The 17,343-nt window shown below is 40.2% G+C and overlaps 1 protein-coding gene and 1 long non-coding RNA gene across 6 annotated transcripts in view; both read right to left on the bottom strand.

Annotated features, from left to right (window-relative positions):
- The window catches only part of LOC138983238 (plexin domain-containing protein 2-like), a 108,904-nt gene that overhangs the window by 62,851 nt on the left and 28,710 nt on the right, over nt 1-17,343 (bottom strand). The window lies entirely within an intron of this gene.
- LOC138983256 (uncharacterized) lies at nt 10,865-16,042 on the bottom strand. The gene is made up of 2 exons (XR_011461051.1): nt 15,524-16,042; nt 10,865-14,115 (listed from the first exon to the last, which is right to left on the bottom strand). It is a non-coding gene; the product is annotated as an uncharacterized lncRNA (long non-coding RNA).

Here is a 17,343-nt window from a genome sequence, read left to right as displayed (position 1 = left end):
CGTTTATCTTCTTTCCTTCGTGCGCCGTCAAAGCCGGCGTACACCCGGCAAAGCCGGGTCCCAGGCGCAGCCTGGTATTCGGCTCTACTTCTTCTCGGCGAAAGCCGGTACCCGGCGAAGCGGGTAATCATCTAGTATTACCTGTACTGTTTATTTTACAGGGGTGGGACTCTCTTGTGAGGAAAAAAGAGGAAATCCCTTTTTTCTAGGGGGGTTCGGGGCATGCTCCCCCGAAAAATGTTTCAATGGTACATTAAAATCTGTATAATCTGGTGCATTCTGAGACTAAAATTCAACTTATTTGGATAAGGTAAAGAAAGACATTCTCCTCATCCCCCCCCCCCCCCCCCCCCCCCAAAAAAAAAAAAAAAAAAAAAATCACACAACAATGATAACATTGTAATGGTGCATACTTACGTAATGAACCATGTATCCATAATCCAATACTGGCAATAGTATGATTCAACGCATTGAAGCACAACATCATGAACATGACTATTAGTTATCAGGAGTTTTCAGTCAGCACAATTTAACTCTCAAGCCTCCAGTGTTCTGTTCCATCTTCACTTCTCTCCATATCATTCAGTCAACAAGTTATAGATACTGTGATGAAATGAGACGCGGAAAAATAGATTACTCCAGCGGAATTCGTAAGTTGTGTCCTCGGAAATCCGCGGATTCGCGGAAAAGTCCCACCCCTGGTTTTAACTGCTCCGTCGAACGAGACCTAGACATAGAAGATGTATTCCTTAAACGTGACTGCAAACTCTTGGTTCAAATCATCATGTATATCAACTCACATTTAATATTCATAAATCTCCCAACTCTCTCTATATATTGGCGTCGCTTAAAAAAAATTAAACAAGAAGAGCAAACGCTCGATCGAGTCACTTTCGCAGTTCTGAATATTATATGAGGCATCAGATGGACAGGAAGAAATTGCTATTCACAACACAATGAGTCACGTTCACATAAAATTTGAGCCCGGTCACTTTTATAGTTTCCGAGAAAAGCCCAACGTTAAGTTGTGTGTTGCCGAACAGAAAAGGCTAGTTATCTCCCTTGTTTTTCTGATAACGTTCGTAAAAGGCTACAGATGTAAATACTTTGATGTAAAGAATAATCCTACAAAGTTTCAATCACATCCGATGAACTTTGTCAAAGATATAAAATGTCTAATTTTTCCTTTGACGCTGACCTGTGACCTTGAAAAAGGTCAAAGGTCAACGAAACCATCGTTAAAGTGTAGAGGTCATTGGAGGTCACGACTAAACAAAATATGAGCCCGATCGCTTTGATAGTTTCCGAGAAAAGTCCAACGTTAAGGTGGTGTCTACGGACGGCCGGCCAGACGGCCGGCCGGACGGCCGGCCGGACAGACTAACACTGACCGATTACATAGAGTCACTTTTTCTCAAGTGACTCAAAAAACAGAAATAAAAAGTTGTATTCTTAGAACCTGAAATACCATCAAAGTATCGTAGTATATCTGGTACAGCTTTATTAACATGCTCCTTTGCACTCCGATGCGTTTACCACACAGACTTACAATAAAAAGTAAAAAGAATCTCTCGTGCAAAGTTTCAAAGTTGTTGGCACAAAACTTTATATTGATGAGTCTCTCCGGCGCAATAATGCCCTCCGCACGTTTCTAATAACAGTTTTTTTTCTTATTTGTCCAAACTGTCGAGATTGCCAATAAGACAAACAAAAAGGAGAGAGAGAGAGAGAGAGAGAGAGAGAGAGAGAGAGAGAGAGAGAGAGAGAGAGAGAGAGAGAGAGAGAGAGAGAGAGAGAGAGAGAGAGAGAGAGAGAGAGAGAGAGAGAGAGAGAGAGAGACGGACGGACGGACGGACGGATGGACGGACAGACGGCCAGCCAACCAGCCAGCCAGCCAGAAAGTCAGACAGACAGACAGACAGACAGAAAGAAAGAAAGAAAGGAGAAGGAGATGAAGAAGAGGAACACAGTCTTTGCCTCTTGCTATCGAAGATGGTTGATCGGCGCGGGTTGAAAAATTCGTTTCACTGCTCCCAAGTGTACCCTACGTCTCAGCGTCCATCTTTCTTGGAAATCTTTTCATACACTAATTCGGGAATGGCTCGTACAATTGGCACATTATGAGACAAATCGAAGAACGCGATGCTCGATTAAGCCAGAACACGGCACCCATTATATATATCCCAGATTACCATTATATTTGGAATCAAAAGAAACCGACTGAAAACAAGTCGATCACGGCAATGGAATATTATCAGGGATACAACTCACGAAGAACGTTGGGGGTAACGCATAATCGATGGATGAACAGATCTTGGGGGTAACGCATAATCGATGGATGAACAGATCTAGAAGTGGCAATTCTTAAAGCTTTGCATGTGTACATGGGAGATGCAGCCCATGGACGCAGAAGAAAGAGAAGAAAACTTTGTCATGCAGACACGCCTCCGAAATAGTATACCCTCTAATTCTAAAATCATTTTTGAGTACTGGCCCAGTTGAAGAGCGCATTTCGAAATTCAAACAAGAATTCAAACGTCCCAACACAGTTTTCAGAAGAAATGTAAAATATATTGAAAGAAACACTTGACATAATGTCTTGGTTTAAACAAGATTTTATTAAATAAATACAGGGTGGCATGTATATGAGCCTGTGCCAAAACGTGGTCTGCCGAAAGAGCCGACATGTTCATGCATTACTGTTCATCAACTGCACTTTCAATCGCAAAAAGCACTGAACAGTTTGAAAGCATGTATGTTAAAGACATAGCAAAGACAGTTTCAGAAGCTTGCATGCAGTACACCTACATGAAAATAATAAAAATGTTAGCCGAAGCGAGCAAATCCGGCGACTTAAAAGTGGGACATTCCGTACATGGTGTTTTGTTCGTCCGCGGTCCAGAAATCTCCGTCGGCAAGTTAGAAACAGTGCCCATAATATTGATAAATGTACCCTAAATTACCACGAAAAGATGATGTCTACGAAAAAAAAGATGTTTATTGGCAAAATATTTGACGTCAAAAACGTCCATAGCGATCGTAACTCCCTGTGTCTCCAGCGAACTCACGATACGTCCCTCGATTTTCGAATCTACGAACGTCATTATCGCAACCGAAAGTTGTAAGCAGCAGTAAATAAAAAGTTTTATTTGATTTGCAAACAATTGATTTAAAATAAAAGTATTTTAAGTAGTTTTGAGAAGTTTTTAGGTTGAATGCAATTTTCATGTCTTTTTGTTACGATCGCTCAATATTCAATAACTTATTTTAAATGACCGCGGAAGTATCGGGGCTGCTGTTATAAATAGCAAAAACGTTACACGCACGCAGTTGGACTCCATTTTGCTACACGGATGGCCGACTTTCGCAGGGAAGGTAAATTTTCGTTTCATGTCTCCTGTTTGATGAGCGTTACGATCGACATAAAGTTACGATCGACTCAAAATTCTTCAAGTTTTTCGCTGTGTTATAGCTAGTAGCAAAGAATATGTTCTGGGTGATTCTTCCTTTCATATTTTAAGCATTTGTCTGGACTGAAAAAGTTCGTTGAAGCTGAATTAAGACACAGGGACAGTTTGGGTCTTCGTTACGATCGATCCATAGTCTGTGATGTCTTTGTTACGATCGACTGAACATTTTATAGCAACAGCAAACAATGGTTCCGCTTGGATTAGCAAGTAATGTATGAGTTTTCGGACTTGTTTTACATTTAGTCAAGTTTTGACTAAATGTTTTAACATAGAGGGGGAATCGAAACGAGGGTCGTGGTGTATGTGTGTGTGTGAGTGTGTGCGTGCGTGCGTGTGTGTGTGCGTGCGTGTAGAGCGATTCAAACCAAACTGCTGGACCGATCTTTATGAAATTTTACATGAAAGTTCCTGGGAATGATATCCCCGAACGTTTTTTTCTTTTTTTCGATAAAAACCTTTGATGACGTCATATCCGGATTTTTGTAAAAGTTGAGGCGGCAGTGTCACACCCTCATTTTTCAATCAAATTGATTAAAATTTTGGCCAAGCAATCTTCGACGAAGGCCGGACTTCGGTATTGCATTTCAGCTTGGTGGCTTAAAAATTAATTAATGACTTTGGTCATTAAAAATCTGAAAATTGTAAAAAAAATATTTTTTTTATAAAACGATCCAAATTTACGTTCATCTTATTCTTCATCATTTTCTGATTCTAAAAACATATAAATATGTTATATTTAGATTAAAAACAAGCTCTGAAAATTAAAAATATAAAAATTATAATCAAAATTAAATTGTCGAAATCAATTTAAAAACACTTTCATCTTATTCCTTGTCGGTTCCTGATTCCATAAACATATAGATATGATATGTTTGGATTAAAAACACGCTCAGAAAGTTCAAACAAAGAGTGGTACAGAAAAGCGTGCTATCCTTCTTAGCGCAACTACTACCCCGCTCTTCTTGTCAATTTACCTGCCTTTGTCATGAGCGGTGGACTGACAAGTCAAGTCAAGTCAAGTTTTATTCCAATAAAACCCCGTGAGGGTACATGGACGATGCTACGAGTATACGGTCTTGCTGAAAAATTGCATTGCGTTCAGTTTCATTCTGTGAGTTCGACAGCTACTTGACTAAATGTTGTATTTTCGCCTTAAGCGACTTGTTCTTGGTTTGGTTGTGAAATATTTTTCGAGAAGGCCACTCGGGGATCTTCTTGCGTCAATCGTAACGCAAGACATGTAACTCTCACTGTGTCTCGGTTACGAATGACACAAAGTATTTTTGGACAGCTATGCATTTACATACGTATGCCTTTCTTTTCTATTTAAGGTCTGCGTTTTACTTTTAACTTTTGGAATTGAGAGTTTAGGGTTGTGTTTTTTTTTTTAATGTTTGTAGCTTTGATTTACGAGGAATGCATGTCGACCGTAACTTTTCTTGGGAAGGACACAGTATTGTTTTATGTCCTTTGTTACTTGTTTTTTTAGTTACCTCAATTACCAGTCTTGTAAATAAATGACTCTGCAGATGAAAGCATATTAATTTATGGTGTTTGTGTCAACTTAGACACATCTCTTTGTAGGAAATCCAGTACAGTCTTAGTTCTTAGGACTGATGTTAGAAGTGGTATTGTTGCTCTTAAAAGTGAAATGTTACATTTATCTGGGAGAGGTAGAAGAGACAGGGGTCAGTGCTGTAGAAACTGCACTTGAACATGTCATTAAATTCTAGATGTGCTGTGGGCAAATATTTTTCTGTCTTGTACTTGAGCCTCATTTCTTTTTCGTGATTGTAAGGTCTGCGACTGCAAGTCAGATTGTCACCCCAGGCTGAACGAGTCCGGAAGCAGAACAACGAGCGATCCAAAGAGTACAGACAACGGCTAAAGCTGGACCCTGAACGCTACGATGTCTGCCATGAACGAACTTTGGAGAGGAACAGAAGACATGCTATTCTTACACAAACACGTTTGCACCCACGCGTATGGCTTTGCTTGCAAAGTACACCAACTTTTTGAAAAATACACTCAACGTTTTGGGAAAGTACTCTTGCCTCGGGTTTAGTGTAAACAGGTCTGCATCTGGTTTGGTCTGACTCCCTTCTGACAGTGACAGTCTGGCAAGTTTGCTGATCATGCATAGCCCGAGTAGATTAATTTATTTGATGGGGGAAGCCAATTTTACGAACTTTGCAGTTATCATTATCATATTATTTTACATGTAGGCATTGGCAGCTAAAGCTATGTGTGAAAGCTGATCTGTGATTTTCTCTAGTCTTGTACATTGTGGTACTTTGAATGCTTGTGTGTATTTATTGGTAGAGGTGCACATTTTTTTTTAAATCTCTGATTACCAATTTGTGATTGATCAAGTCTTGTATTTACCTTTGTAGGGTGCTAGTGTGCCATGTGTTTCTTTGATTATGTGCATGACTATTTGAGAGTGCAAGTGACACTTAATGTGTGGATGTGGAGGATATTCATGAGATTGACATTTCCCTTGGGCGTTTGTAATTTTACCTTGTTTTCTCCATGAACTTGCGTTTTAATTTTTCATTTTTATTTAACCAGTTTTGAGTGCAAAATTGTTTGTTTAATGACTTTTGACTCGTTCAGACTGGAATGTAATGTTCACGAACATTAACTGCAGGAACGTTCTGTATAAGCTGATGGTGTAAATATACCACTATTTGGGAATGTTTTGGTTAGTTTTCTGTTGTGTTTTTGAGATTCTTGCCATCCATTTTCCAATGAATTTGTACATTTGAAGACATCTTATCCTTATTTTGCACTTCCTGCATGTAACACCTGGCATTTTGGCATTTCTTATTCTCTTGTCACATTACAGTGTGTGTTCCTGACTTTGTGTGTCAACCGGAACATGAGACACAGTGCCATTTTCATGTCTTCCTTGACCCCGTTACAGTTGACACAGCAGGGACTAGTTTTTCTACTTTGCTTTCTTTTTCATGTGATTTTGAGGTTTGTTTGAATTGCAAATGATGGTTTTAATAAAATATTCTTGTCTTTGAAACATCTTCTCTGTTTTTAATTTTTTTACAGGATTTCTTGTGACTTGAGTGTGTCAACTGTAACTCAGGACACAGTGATGGGTGTCTTATTTTTTAAAATACAAGGTCCATTTTAGAAGTTCCTCAATGAATCTCTTTTGGGATGTAAATCTTACTTGCTGAGTAAATTTGAAGCAAATCAGTTAAGAACTTATAAAGATACTTATGAAAATGCTGTGTCTCGCGTTATAGTTGACACACAGCTATGTTGATGCGTTTTTTTTGTTTTTTCGCAAAAAGTAAAGCCCAAGTTATCTTTTTGGTTATGGAAATAGTTACACTATACAAAGTCAATTAGTGTATAAAGATAAGACAGTATTATTTCCAGTTTGGTTTTCAACCCCAAATGTCCCATTTTGGCAAGCACGTTTTGGCACAGGCTCATATATAATGTCTTCACTGCGCTTATTCTACTCAGTCCAAAGCTTTCAAAAAGGTCCTACTTCACCGCTGTAAATGAAAAATCGGTAGCGTTAGAAAATTAACCTTGACATGACTTTGTGGCTGACTGAGGTATACCGGGTTAACATTGCGTAATATCTGATTACTATGGGTTAACATTGCGTAATATCTGATTACTAAGGCGAATGGGAAAAAAGTTTACTCTCTGCGAATGACGAAACAAAAGGATATAAACTGAACACGAAGAAGCGTAAACACGAAACCAGAAACAAGCAAGGTGTACATGTGATCGTAGTTTTTCTACCCACGTCAATCGGATTTGGAGGGAAAAAGGATAGGTGATCTTGAAAATGAAGGAGATGTGTTAAAAAAAAAAGTCAGCACGATTCAATCTTGAATACACAAAACAGGTCTGCGTGACCTGGCGCACATAAAACCAGTAGCAGGATACGACCCAGGGCGTCGCGCATGTTACACATTAAAAATCTATCAACACTGAAAGACACTGTCGGTCAAAGCATAGCGCGAGGAGGCATAAAGATGGCTGTGAACACCTAAATGCTTCCAGCTTATTAAAAAATGCTTTTTCCATGTCAATGACGCGTGAGAATGCATGTCAAACTCACTTAGACCGCAAAGAGAGAGAGAGAGAGAGAGAGAGAGAGAGAGAGAGAGAGAGAGAGAGAGAGAGAGAGAGAGAGAGAGAGAGAGAGAGAAAGAGAGAAAGAGAGATGATGATGATGATGGAACTTTACTTAGAGAGAGAGAAAGAGAGAGAGAAAGAGAGAGAGAGAGAGAGAAAGAGAGAGAGAGACAGACAGACAGACAGACAGACAGACAGACAGACAGACAGACAGACAGAGACAGAGATTAGTTAAATCAATATTCATACACAATCAAGGAAGGCCTTTGCAATGAGATGCGCAGAGCTGTCGTAGTGAAGAAAAGACGGTATAAGACACTGATATGTGATAGTGACAGAATGTTTTTATTTCGGTGTCTATTGTAAAGGTGCGCTTGACGCCAAAGGTTATTCGCCTCAAATATATAGGCGGTTTAAATTATAGATTTACACTATGCAGTCTATTGTTGATTATTTGTATACGTCTCCTGCTAAGCAACTCGGTGACCCAGTGCGCCATCACAGACAGTGTGAAATTACCTATAGCTATGAGGATAAAACATTTCTACTCTCTCTCTCTCTCTCTCTCTCTCTCTCTCTCTCTCTCTCTCTCTCTCTCTCTCTCTCTCTCTCTCTCTCTCTCTCTCTCTCTCTCTCTCTCTCTGACACACAGACAGACACACAAAAACACACAGACAGACAGACAGACAGGAAAACAGGCACGCACGCCAGCACACACACACACACACACACACACACACACACACACACACACACACACACACACACAATCAGACGCACCGATTCTTTTGGCAAATTATAGCCTCTTTAGTGTTGAAGCAAATCTTGTCGGACACACTATCTCGCCAGACGCCGACATAATGACCCAGAATTACAGCTCAAAGAGCATAACATTATATACACTACCTGATGCTCGAAGCGTGAGGTTAAAAAACAAACAAAGAAACAACAAAAAACACTGCTTACTGAAAAAGTACAGTGTCGTTTCAGGGCTAAAAACGCATCTGTGTCTGACGGGACAGAAGGTGTGTGTGCGTGTGTGTGTGCGCGCGCGCGCGTGAGTGTGTGTGTGTGTGTGTGTGTGTGGTGTGGTGAGTTGTGTTGTGATGTGGTGTGTGTGTGTGTGTGTAACTCATAACTCATAACTCATAACATTTTATTGATCCAACAAAGGAAATTAAATTGGTCATCAGCACATATAGGTCATTAATTAATAATTATAAAAGAAGAAGAGAAGAAAATTTATAAAACCCATGATAACAAAAAAATATCTAAAGTAATATATGTACAACTACAATACCCTTTTTACTTGCACACTTGACACACCGACACACCAACACACATGCATACATACCTACATACATACCTACGTACATACATACATACATACATACATACATACATACATACATACATACATACATACATACATACATACATACATACATACATACATACGTTCCATGTTAAAGTGTAGTTAAGAACATCACAGTAATTATATCATTGTTTGGATTAACAGATAAGTTTTTATGTAAATGATGATAACAACAATCCATAATTAACGCTATTGCACTACCAAAAGAAGAGACCAACCAAACACATAAAACCAATCACAGTGTGTGTGTGTGTGTGTATGTATGTGCTTACATCTGAAAACCCTCAATATTCGCGACACCGAATCCAGAAAAATGGGCTATCATCAAATGGAAAACGCAAAAAGAAGCCATAAAAGCCATTCCTCCATCGCGTTTCAGCAAATGAAGGGCGCATCCTACCGTCGCAATAATAACCAGGGACCCAGACAACATCTCCGGCAGCGCCTTATTCCATAAACCCCAAGAGTCCACCCATTACCTACACTCAAATGTCAAAAGGGGTCGGTGGAAATCCGTCGCTTTTCTGCTATGAACATTGTCTTCGATGTCTGTACAGACAAGACTGCATAGTTATGGTGCCCATGGCCACCACTTCAGTTCACAGGAAAGACGGTATTAACTTACAGCAGAAATGCAGTTGTAGACAGACAGACAGACAGACAGACAGACAGACGAAAATACAGAAAGACAGACAGGCTGACAGGAAGACAGAAAGACACTCATACAGGCAGACAGACAAGACAGACAGACACAAATGATGCGTCCGGTACTCTGGCCACCGCAGTTCATAGGAAAGTTACCAACAGATGAAGCAACGTAAACGGACATTAAGATATGAAATATATTGTAGATCAATGGTCATGATCCTCAACATTGTACACATCGGATTGCTTTGGGATAAAACCCCACTGTGCTTATGACTTTTAGGAAGCAGAAGCAGAAAAACGAAGACTGCTCTATTCTAAGTCTTCAACAGTGCTCCAACTGAAGTCCCTACAAGTGCAAGTAGCTAAGGACCGAATAAAACTTTCAAGCTCACGTCTTTCAGTCAGCATCAGCCAAAGCAGACGAGTGTAAGACAAGTGTAGTACAGCAAGGGTTCTGCAGCGAAACAAAGGTGTAACCTAATAATAAACCAAATCCTCCTTTCGAAGGGACAGGGCAGGCAAAGAAATAGGGGGACCTTAACCAAGTAAGAGAGAGGAGAAAAGAAAAAAAAAGAAAAAAAAAGAGAAAAAAGAAGAAGACGCAGTAATTGAACTGTCAAGGCAGTGAAATGCAATAAGTAGTGGAAGCTTTGTGTCCAGCAATCCGCGAAACCTCCGGCCCGACACTGGACAGTGATTGAATTACAAGCGACACTCAAGCCGATTGCACGGGCGAATCGGGACACCTCCAAAGCGTTTTAGCCGTCCGTCCGCGCCTCTATGCATGCCCGTGGAGCTTATACTTACACGGGCACTGGCCTCGTCGTGTTCGGGGATGACGTATAAATATACAAGGGCCTATCGCACTGACGTTAATCGCTCGCATGGACTGAGCAGGCCGCTTAAAAAGTGTTTCATTGTTTTTAAGAACAATACAGAAAACAGAACATTATCTGTCCAAATCGATTTTTTTTTATATCATACAAATGTTGGTTTAACATGCACAGAGACGCAGTCACAATCCTTACTGAATAAAACTGCAAGTCAAAACAAGGCATCGTTTGTCGAATTCGATTTTGAATTTAAGATAACATGCACTTAAACACAGTCAAAGTCTGTGCTAAAACTTCGCGACCTGAATAAAGTAGTCTTCTTCTATTAGGTAGCGGCAGTCAAAACTTGGTTTTGAAGTGAGAGTGAATGTTTTGTGATGTCTTGAAAGAAAAATAAAGTACAAGCAAAACACAAAAAAAAGTAAGTGGATACCTTTATTAGTTCCTGAGATTTTGATATTTTAGTACATACGCTGTCGCGACTCTGCTTAAAACTGTAAAATAGGGCAACTTCAGCAGCATGTGGGTACCACATAGTTATCCTCAGCCCTTTCAACTTTTCAGGATCTGTTATCAGCAACCAAGAATAGAAAAAACACATAGTTCTAGCCCTCTAATCTCATATGGCTTCTGTCAGCAAGCATGCAAACTTCACGAAAAACACAATTAAACCCATCGCAAAACTGCACGGGAGGGCAACTTTGGGTCATCACAATTCACACAATATGTATAGCAGCTGTCTGAAACTTTCACATATTCCAAACAAATGTGTGTAGAACATGGCTATTTTTTTTCAGACAGCTTAGTTCAATGCTTTTGGAGTATAAGAGCCTCAAAAATGTCAAAAACCTCAATTTGTCAAGCGGAAAAACAGGAAAATTACAGTTTTTCGCACTTCAAGGCCAATAATTAAGAAACTATTTAAGATACAACGAAAAATTTTGGTGTGTAGATAGATTACAGTGTAATCTTTACAGACATCAGTAAAATTCAGTGTAATGTTGAAAATAATCCCCCAAGAGTGGACAAACCCCCCCCCCCCCCCCCCCCAGAGGGGGGTAGCACATTTCAGATTGAAATATTTCAGAAACTACTGAAAATACAGCCATGATTTTTGGTGTGTAGATTGATTACAATGTTATCTTCACAAATATGTGTTCAATCAAGTACACTACATTGGGGTGTGCACGTTAAAGATCCCACGATTGACAAAAGGGTCTTTCCTGGCAAAATTGTATAGGCTTAGATAAAAATGTCACTGTTATCCCTGCGCCTTGAATATGTGCGCGATATAAATTGCATAAAAAAAAAAATTTTTAAATTAAAAAAATATATATATAAATCCCTGCGCTTAGAACTGTACCCACGGAATATGCGCGATATAAGCCTCATATTGATTGATTGATTGAAGTAAGATCTAGAGAATACTACATGGCTTGCTGTGTCGTACCAGATTTACACGAGTTGTTTTTTGACTCACATGCGAAGCAAAAGTGAGTCTATGTACTCACCCGAGTCGTCCGTCCGTCCGTCCCGGCGTCCGCCCGGAAAACTTTAACGTTGGATATTTCTTGGACACTATTAAGTCTATCAACACCTGATGTGGCCTGATGGTGTATGGTTACAAGATCTCAAAAAACATGTGCGGCAACTTGACCTCACATCAAGTTCAAGGTCACAGGGGCCGTAATTGTTGTCTTAAAAACGGCCATTTTTCACATTTTCTTCTGAAGTTATCGAGAATGGCAACCTTAGCTATGTATGCTATACAGGGCAATGTAAGCCCTATCTTTGGACACCAGTTTGGTTGACCTTGCTTCAAGGTCAAGGTCGCAAGGGTCCTTTAAAGTTGGATTGTATACATATTTTGAAGTGACCTTGACCCTGAACTATGGAAGATAACTGTTTCAAACTTAAAAATTATGTGGGGCACATGTTATGCTTTCATCATGAGACACATTTGGTCGCATATGATCAAGGTCACTTTGACCCTTATGAAATGTGACCAAAATAAGGTAGTGAACCACTAAAAGTGACCATATCTCATGGTAGAAAGAGCCAATAAGCACCATTGTACTTCCTATGTCTTGAATTAACAGCTTTGTGTTGCATGACCTTAGATGACCTTGACCTTGGGTCAAGGTCACATGTATTTTGGTAGGAAAAATGTGTAAAGCAGTTCTTAGTGTATGATGTCATTGCTAGGTTTAGTTATTTGACCTTGACCCTGAAGGTCAAGGTCATGTAAAGGTCAAGGATGTGAGTCGTATGGGCTTTGCCCTTCTTGTTTAAATAGTGAACTGCGAAAGCGAGCTGTTTACTATTTGAAAAAGCAACGAGTGTAAATCTGGTACGACACAGCAAGCCATGTAGTATTCTGTTTATCCTACATTATATACTTCTGTGCCAGATCTAACTAAAAGTCACCGACAGCGATATTGCCTTTGGATCAACCGCTTTAGAACTTCAAACCACTTTACTCAATTTGACATTCATTCCTCCGCCATGACACACACTCTCAAACTAGGACAAAGTAGTTCGCCTTTGTCAACACTGTTAAGTTTAATATTCGAACAATCAAAACCGAGTACCTGCAAAACCGGTAAAATCCGTTGCGTTGATCGCGAGTCATGGCGGAGTATTCGAGCGAAGCAATGGTGACGCACGCTTCGAGACAATTTGTGGAAGAAATCAAACCCATCACTTCAAAATATACCAGATAAAAAGAAAAGCAGTGGCCACAGGATAAAAGAAACCAAAAGGAACAACAACAGCAAAGCATATCCTTCCTCGATAGGATTAGCTTGACCTTCCGGTTTATCCCATGTACTACTAATTTACATAGCTTGACCTTCCGGTTGACCTCATTTACATGATATACACACGTGTGATTTGAACGATTTTTATCTCACGGTTATCTCTCTCACGTATGTGGGATAAATTTACTAACATTGTTCACAGTTCTCTGGGGAAAACTAAATTCTTGCAAAGTGCACAGTCGGATGAGAAGTGACAGTCAAATGCATATATACCCCTTCTTCAAAGTCAGTCAAACAAAGTTGTCAGTCAAGTACTGCTTGAAACAGGTGTACATGGCAGGCAGGTTTGCTGGAGATTCGACTGTGAATGTTCTGCCAGAAGAAGAAAATGGTGCAAGCACAATGTTGTGTCCAAAAACAACCGATGCAGGAATCTGGCAGAAGTCAGCGATAGGTTCTCCTTTTTGTGGAACGATATTAGATCGAGCACCATGCCATTCACAAGTTCTGATGGACGGTCAAGGTCTTCCAGAAGGTCCGGATTGAGCAGGTGGTTTCTTGTGATCCTATGTTTCAGCAAATGAACCCCAACATTCCGGCCCATGATGCAACGCCCTGCGTCGATATCCAAAAATGCTTCTAGTTCTAATCCAGTCTTATTCCCCAGCTTTGTTGCTTCTTTCACTGTTCCCTCAATTTCTGCCTTGATTTCAAGTCCTTGCAGCAAGTTCACTCGAACACTTTGGGGAGAAATTAAACCAGGTCACTCCAATCCCTCCCTGTTTCCAACCGAAGCAGATCCAGCTGCAACAATAGCTTGTTGGTCAGTGGTACCAGCTGAAGTTTGGGTGGTCGACCTCTTCCAGTTGCTGTGAGTGTGAAAGCAGACTTCATTTGCTGGAAGTGAGCATCATCTGTAACACGCACAAACAAAACAAAAATGTAATACTATGTTCATAATATTTTTGTACTGAAACCATGAAGGCTACCAGTAAGTTCGTCACGCGGTAGATTCGTCACCCGTGACGAAATTACTGGCAGGGGTGGGCGGGTGTTAAGCTTAGAGCTTATGCTTTCAGATGTTTGATTTGTGGGAGAGATTCAAGATTCACTGACATTTTTTAGAGAGAGAGAAAGAGAGAGAGAGAGAGAGAGAAAGAGAGAGAGAGTTGTTATTTTAAAACCCGAGATCTACTCATTGTGCAGTTCTCAACTGAGCAGTTTTCAGACGACACAGTCCGAGCGTTGTTATTTTAAAACCCGAGATCTACTCATTGAGCAGTTCTCAACCCGAGATCTACTCATTGAGCAGTTCTCAAAAGCATGTAGTCTGAGAGAGGGAGCGAGAGAGAGAGAGAGAGAGAGAGAGAGAGAGAGAGAGAGAGACGGACGGACGTACATACACCCATATCCATGACACGCACGCACACACACGCACGTACAAACGCACAAACACTCACACACACCATCGCACACACACCCACACACTGACTAACACCCACACACGCGCGACCAAGAGAGAGAGAGAGGGAGTCCTATGACTTCAACCTCACTGTCAAGGAGGCAGAGAAACTCAATGTGAGGAGAGGGAGGGGTGGAAGGAGGTGAGAGAGAGAGAGAGAGAGAGAGAGAGAGAGAGAGAGAGAGAGAGAGAGAGATAGAGAGAGCCGCGCTCGGACTACTGTGGCGAAGTTACCGGGACCGGTGACGAATCTACCGTGTGACGAACTTACTGGAAGCCACCATGAAGGCCTGTTTACTTTCAGTTTTACTTTTGTCCCAAAACAAAAGTTTGCTTTGTTTTTCTGTCATGTATTTGGTTATTTTTTAACTCGTTTCTAATTTATTATATCACCTTGCTTGTCATGAGAAACAAATTAGTAATCACACAAGTTTGATGGACCATAAACTCTGATTAACTGGGGGGAAAAGGAAGAAGGAATGGAGATGCGCTAGGGTCAGTGCATGTAAGCTACGCTACTCGTTGCTAGGCCTAGTCTTGCACTTCCGGTTTTAGCAAAGGAACAATTATTCCTTTTAATCCTAATTTAATCCTCAAGAAAACAACAACTGAGAAACAAAAACCATCGGAGTAATAATTCAAGATTAGTTTGAAACAAATATATCACATGTACGGCGAAAGGCAAAAAATAACTTAGGTCGTTTATCGAGTACCCCCATTTCAACACCCAATACAAAATGACCCAGCACAAACTACTATCATCAAAATGAAAACTACGCACTCAAAACGCTAAATTCAGCAGAATGGTTCGACAGATCAACTTCTAAACACTAAATGAACAGAAAAACATCAACACTTACCAAGGATGGGTTTGATTTCTTCCACAAATTGTCTCGAAGCGTGCGTCACCATCGCTTCGCTTGAATACTCCGCCATGACTCGCGATCAACGCAACGGATTTTACCGGTTTTGCAGGTCCTCGGTTTTGATTGGCTCGCGCTTCGCGCGCATGAATCTTAAACGGAAACTTCCATATTTGGAGGATTCACAAGAAATCGGACTTTCTAGCGCATCTTTTACGACTACGATCGTTTGAGTTGTTTTTAAGTTACGAAAGGTTAAAGTTGGGCAATTTTTTATTGTCCATGTCTAAAATCCACCATCGATTTAATCTAAAAAATACCCCCCCTAGAAAGAAAAGGGACTCTTTCTTTAGCAGTTGACACTGGTTTCCGATCGTTGAATGAAACTATTTTTAGAAAATACAACGCCGAAAGGGAAACACCACAAAAAGTTGAAGAGCAAGTAGTAATGGCGGTCGCGTCACGGCTGTCCGAAAATCCGGAGAGAGTATTTGTGATTCACGCACACGCATTCAATCCAAGCACATTTTGCAAACAAATGGCATGGGGTAAAAGACAAAGAATCCAACTTCATTTCTGTAGTTTCCATTTTCAATAATATGCCATATATTGAAAGCTGTCGGAAATTGAAAACGTGTTATTTTCAGCACAGATCTCGCTTTCCCGCATGGGACTAGCGTTACTGCCGCTACCTACTTCTATCATCACTGTACAGAGTTAGTCAAACACTAAGTCCTTTCGTCCTTGTCCTGAAGAAGAAAAAAAAAGTTTGCAAGAGTAAATATGTAAAGCTTTACTGACACTTGACCTTAAATTGGTTTTTCTCTTTTGTCTCTCTTTTTAACTTCCTTTCATTTCTCTTCTTATTTCATTTTTTAAAATTGTTAGCTCAAAGGGAGGTGGCCTTTTAGTCTGTCTATTTTCGTGCCGTTTTGTCATTCTTTCCCTTCCTTTCCTCGATCGATATATTTTCCTTTCTTATTCCATTTTTTGTTGTTATTGAATATTTAGTCCAAAATTATATCGGTATTTTAGACAAAAAGAGATGGCTTTCCAGGTCCATTTTAAAAATCTCATTCAAACATATCCCTTCAGCCACGTGAAAGTCATGAGATTAACGCTTCAGAACTTGTGACGGATTATCAAACGATGATGGATCACCATGTCTAGTGAATTTCAGCAAACTACGCAGTCGACTTTAAGCTGACCGAAGCGCTCGTCGATACTGCTTTAACATCCTTCTTTTGCATAACGACATTTTGAGGATGAAAGGGTTAGCTCCCCAAATCGGAAGTCGTGCCCGAAGTCTTCCCTTTCTCCATCCCGATTGCTATTAATTCTGACAGCCCCAAAAAATGTCTCTCAATAAAATCTCGCTCTCGTGTCTGTAATTATGGAGAGAAAAAAACCCCAATAATGACATCTTGTTCCGATCCGTCTTGTGCAATGCATGATAAAAAAAACCCGTCGCTTTATGTCGATCCCACAAACGAATAAAACAAGAAAAGGATCGTATCTAGAACTGTTCCTTTAATGCAGCTTTGCTCAAAGAAAAGAACAAGAGAACACGAAGGACAATGGGAACAGGCACAGCTGGGTATAATTACTTTTAAGGTATTCAATTTATCAGTTTGTCCCATAACTCCCGAGGGCCATTTGTCTTCTTACGTCGAACAACACAACCACCCGACGTAAAAACTAAAATCGCTGCATGCTGCGACGACTTTTCAACTTTATTTCACATTTCACAAAACTCCTGCCGTTTGTTTAACAAGAATTGCCTAAAAATATGGTTAATCCAATCCATCCTCTAGATC

This window comes from Littorina saxatilis, linkage group LG12 (genome assembly GCF_037325665.1).
Source record: "Littorina saxatilis isolate snail1 linkage group LG12, US_GU_Lsax_2.0, whole genome shotgun sequence".
Taxonomy (NCBI): domain Eukaryota; kingdom Metazoa; phylum Mollusca; class Gastropoda; order Littorinimorpha; family Littorinidae; genus Littorina; species Littorina saxatilis.
The sequence above is the reverse complement of the archived record's forward strand: the minus strand, read 5'-3'. Positions and strand labels throughout refer to the sequence as shown.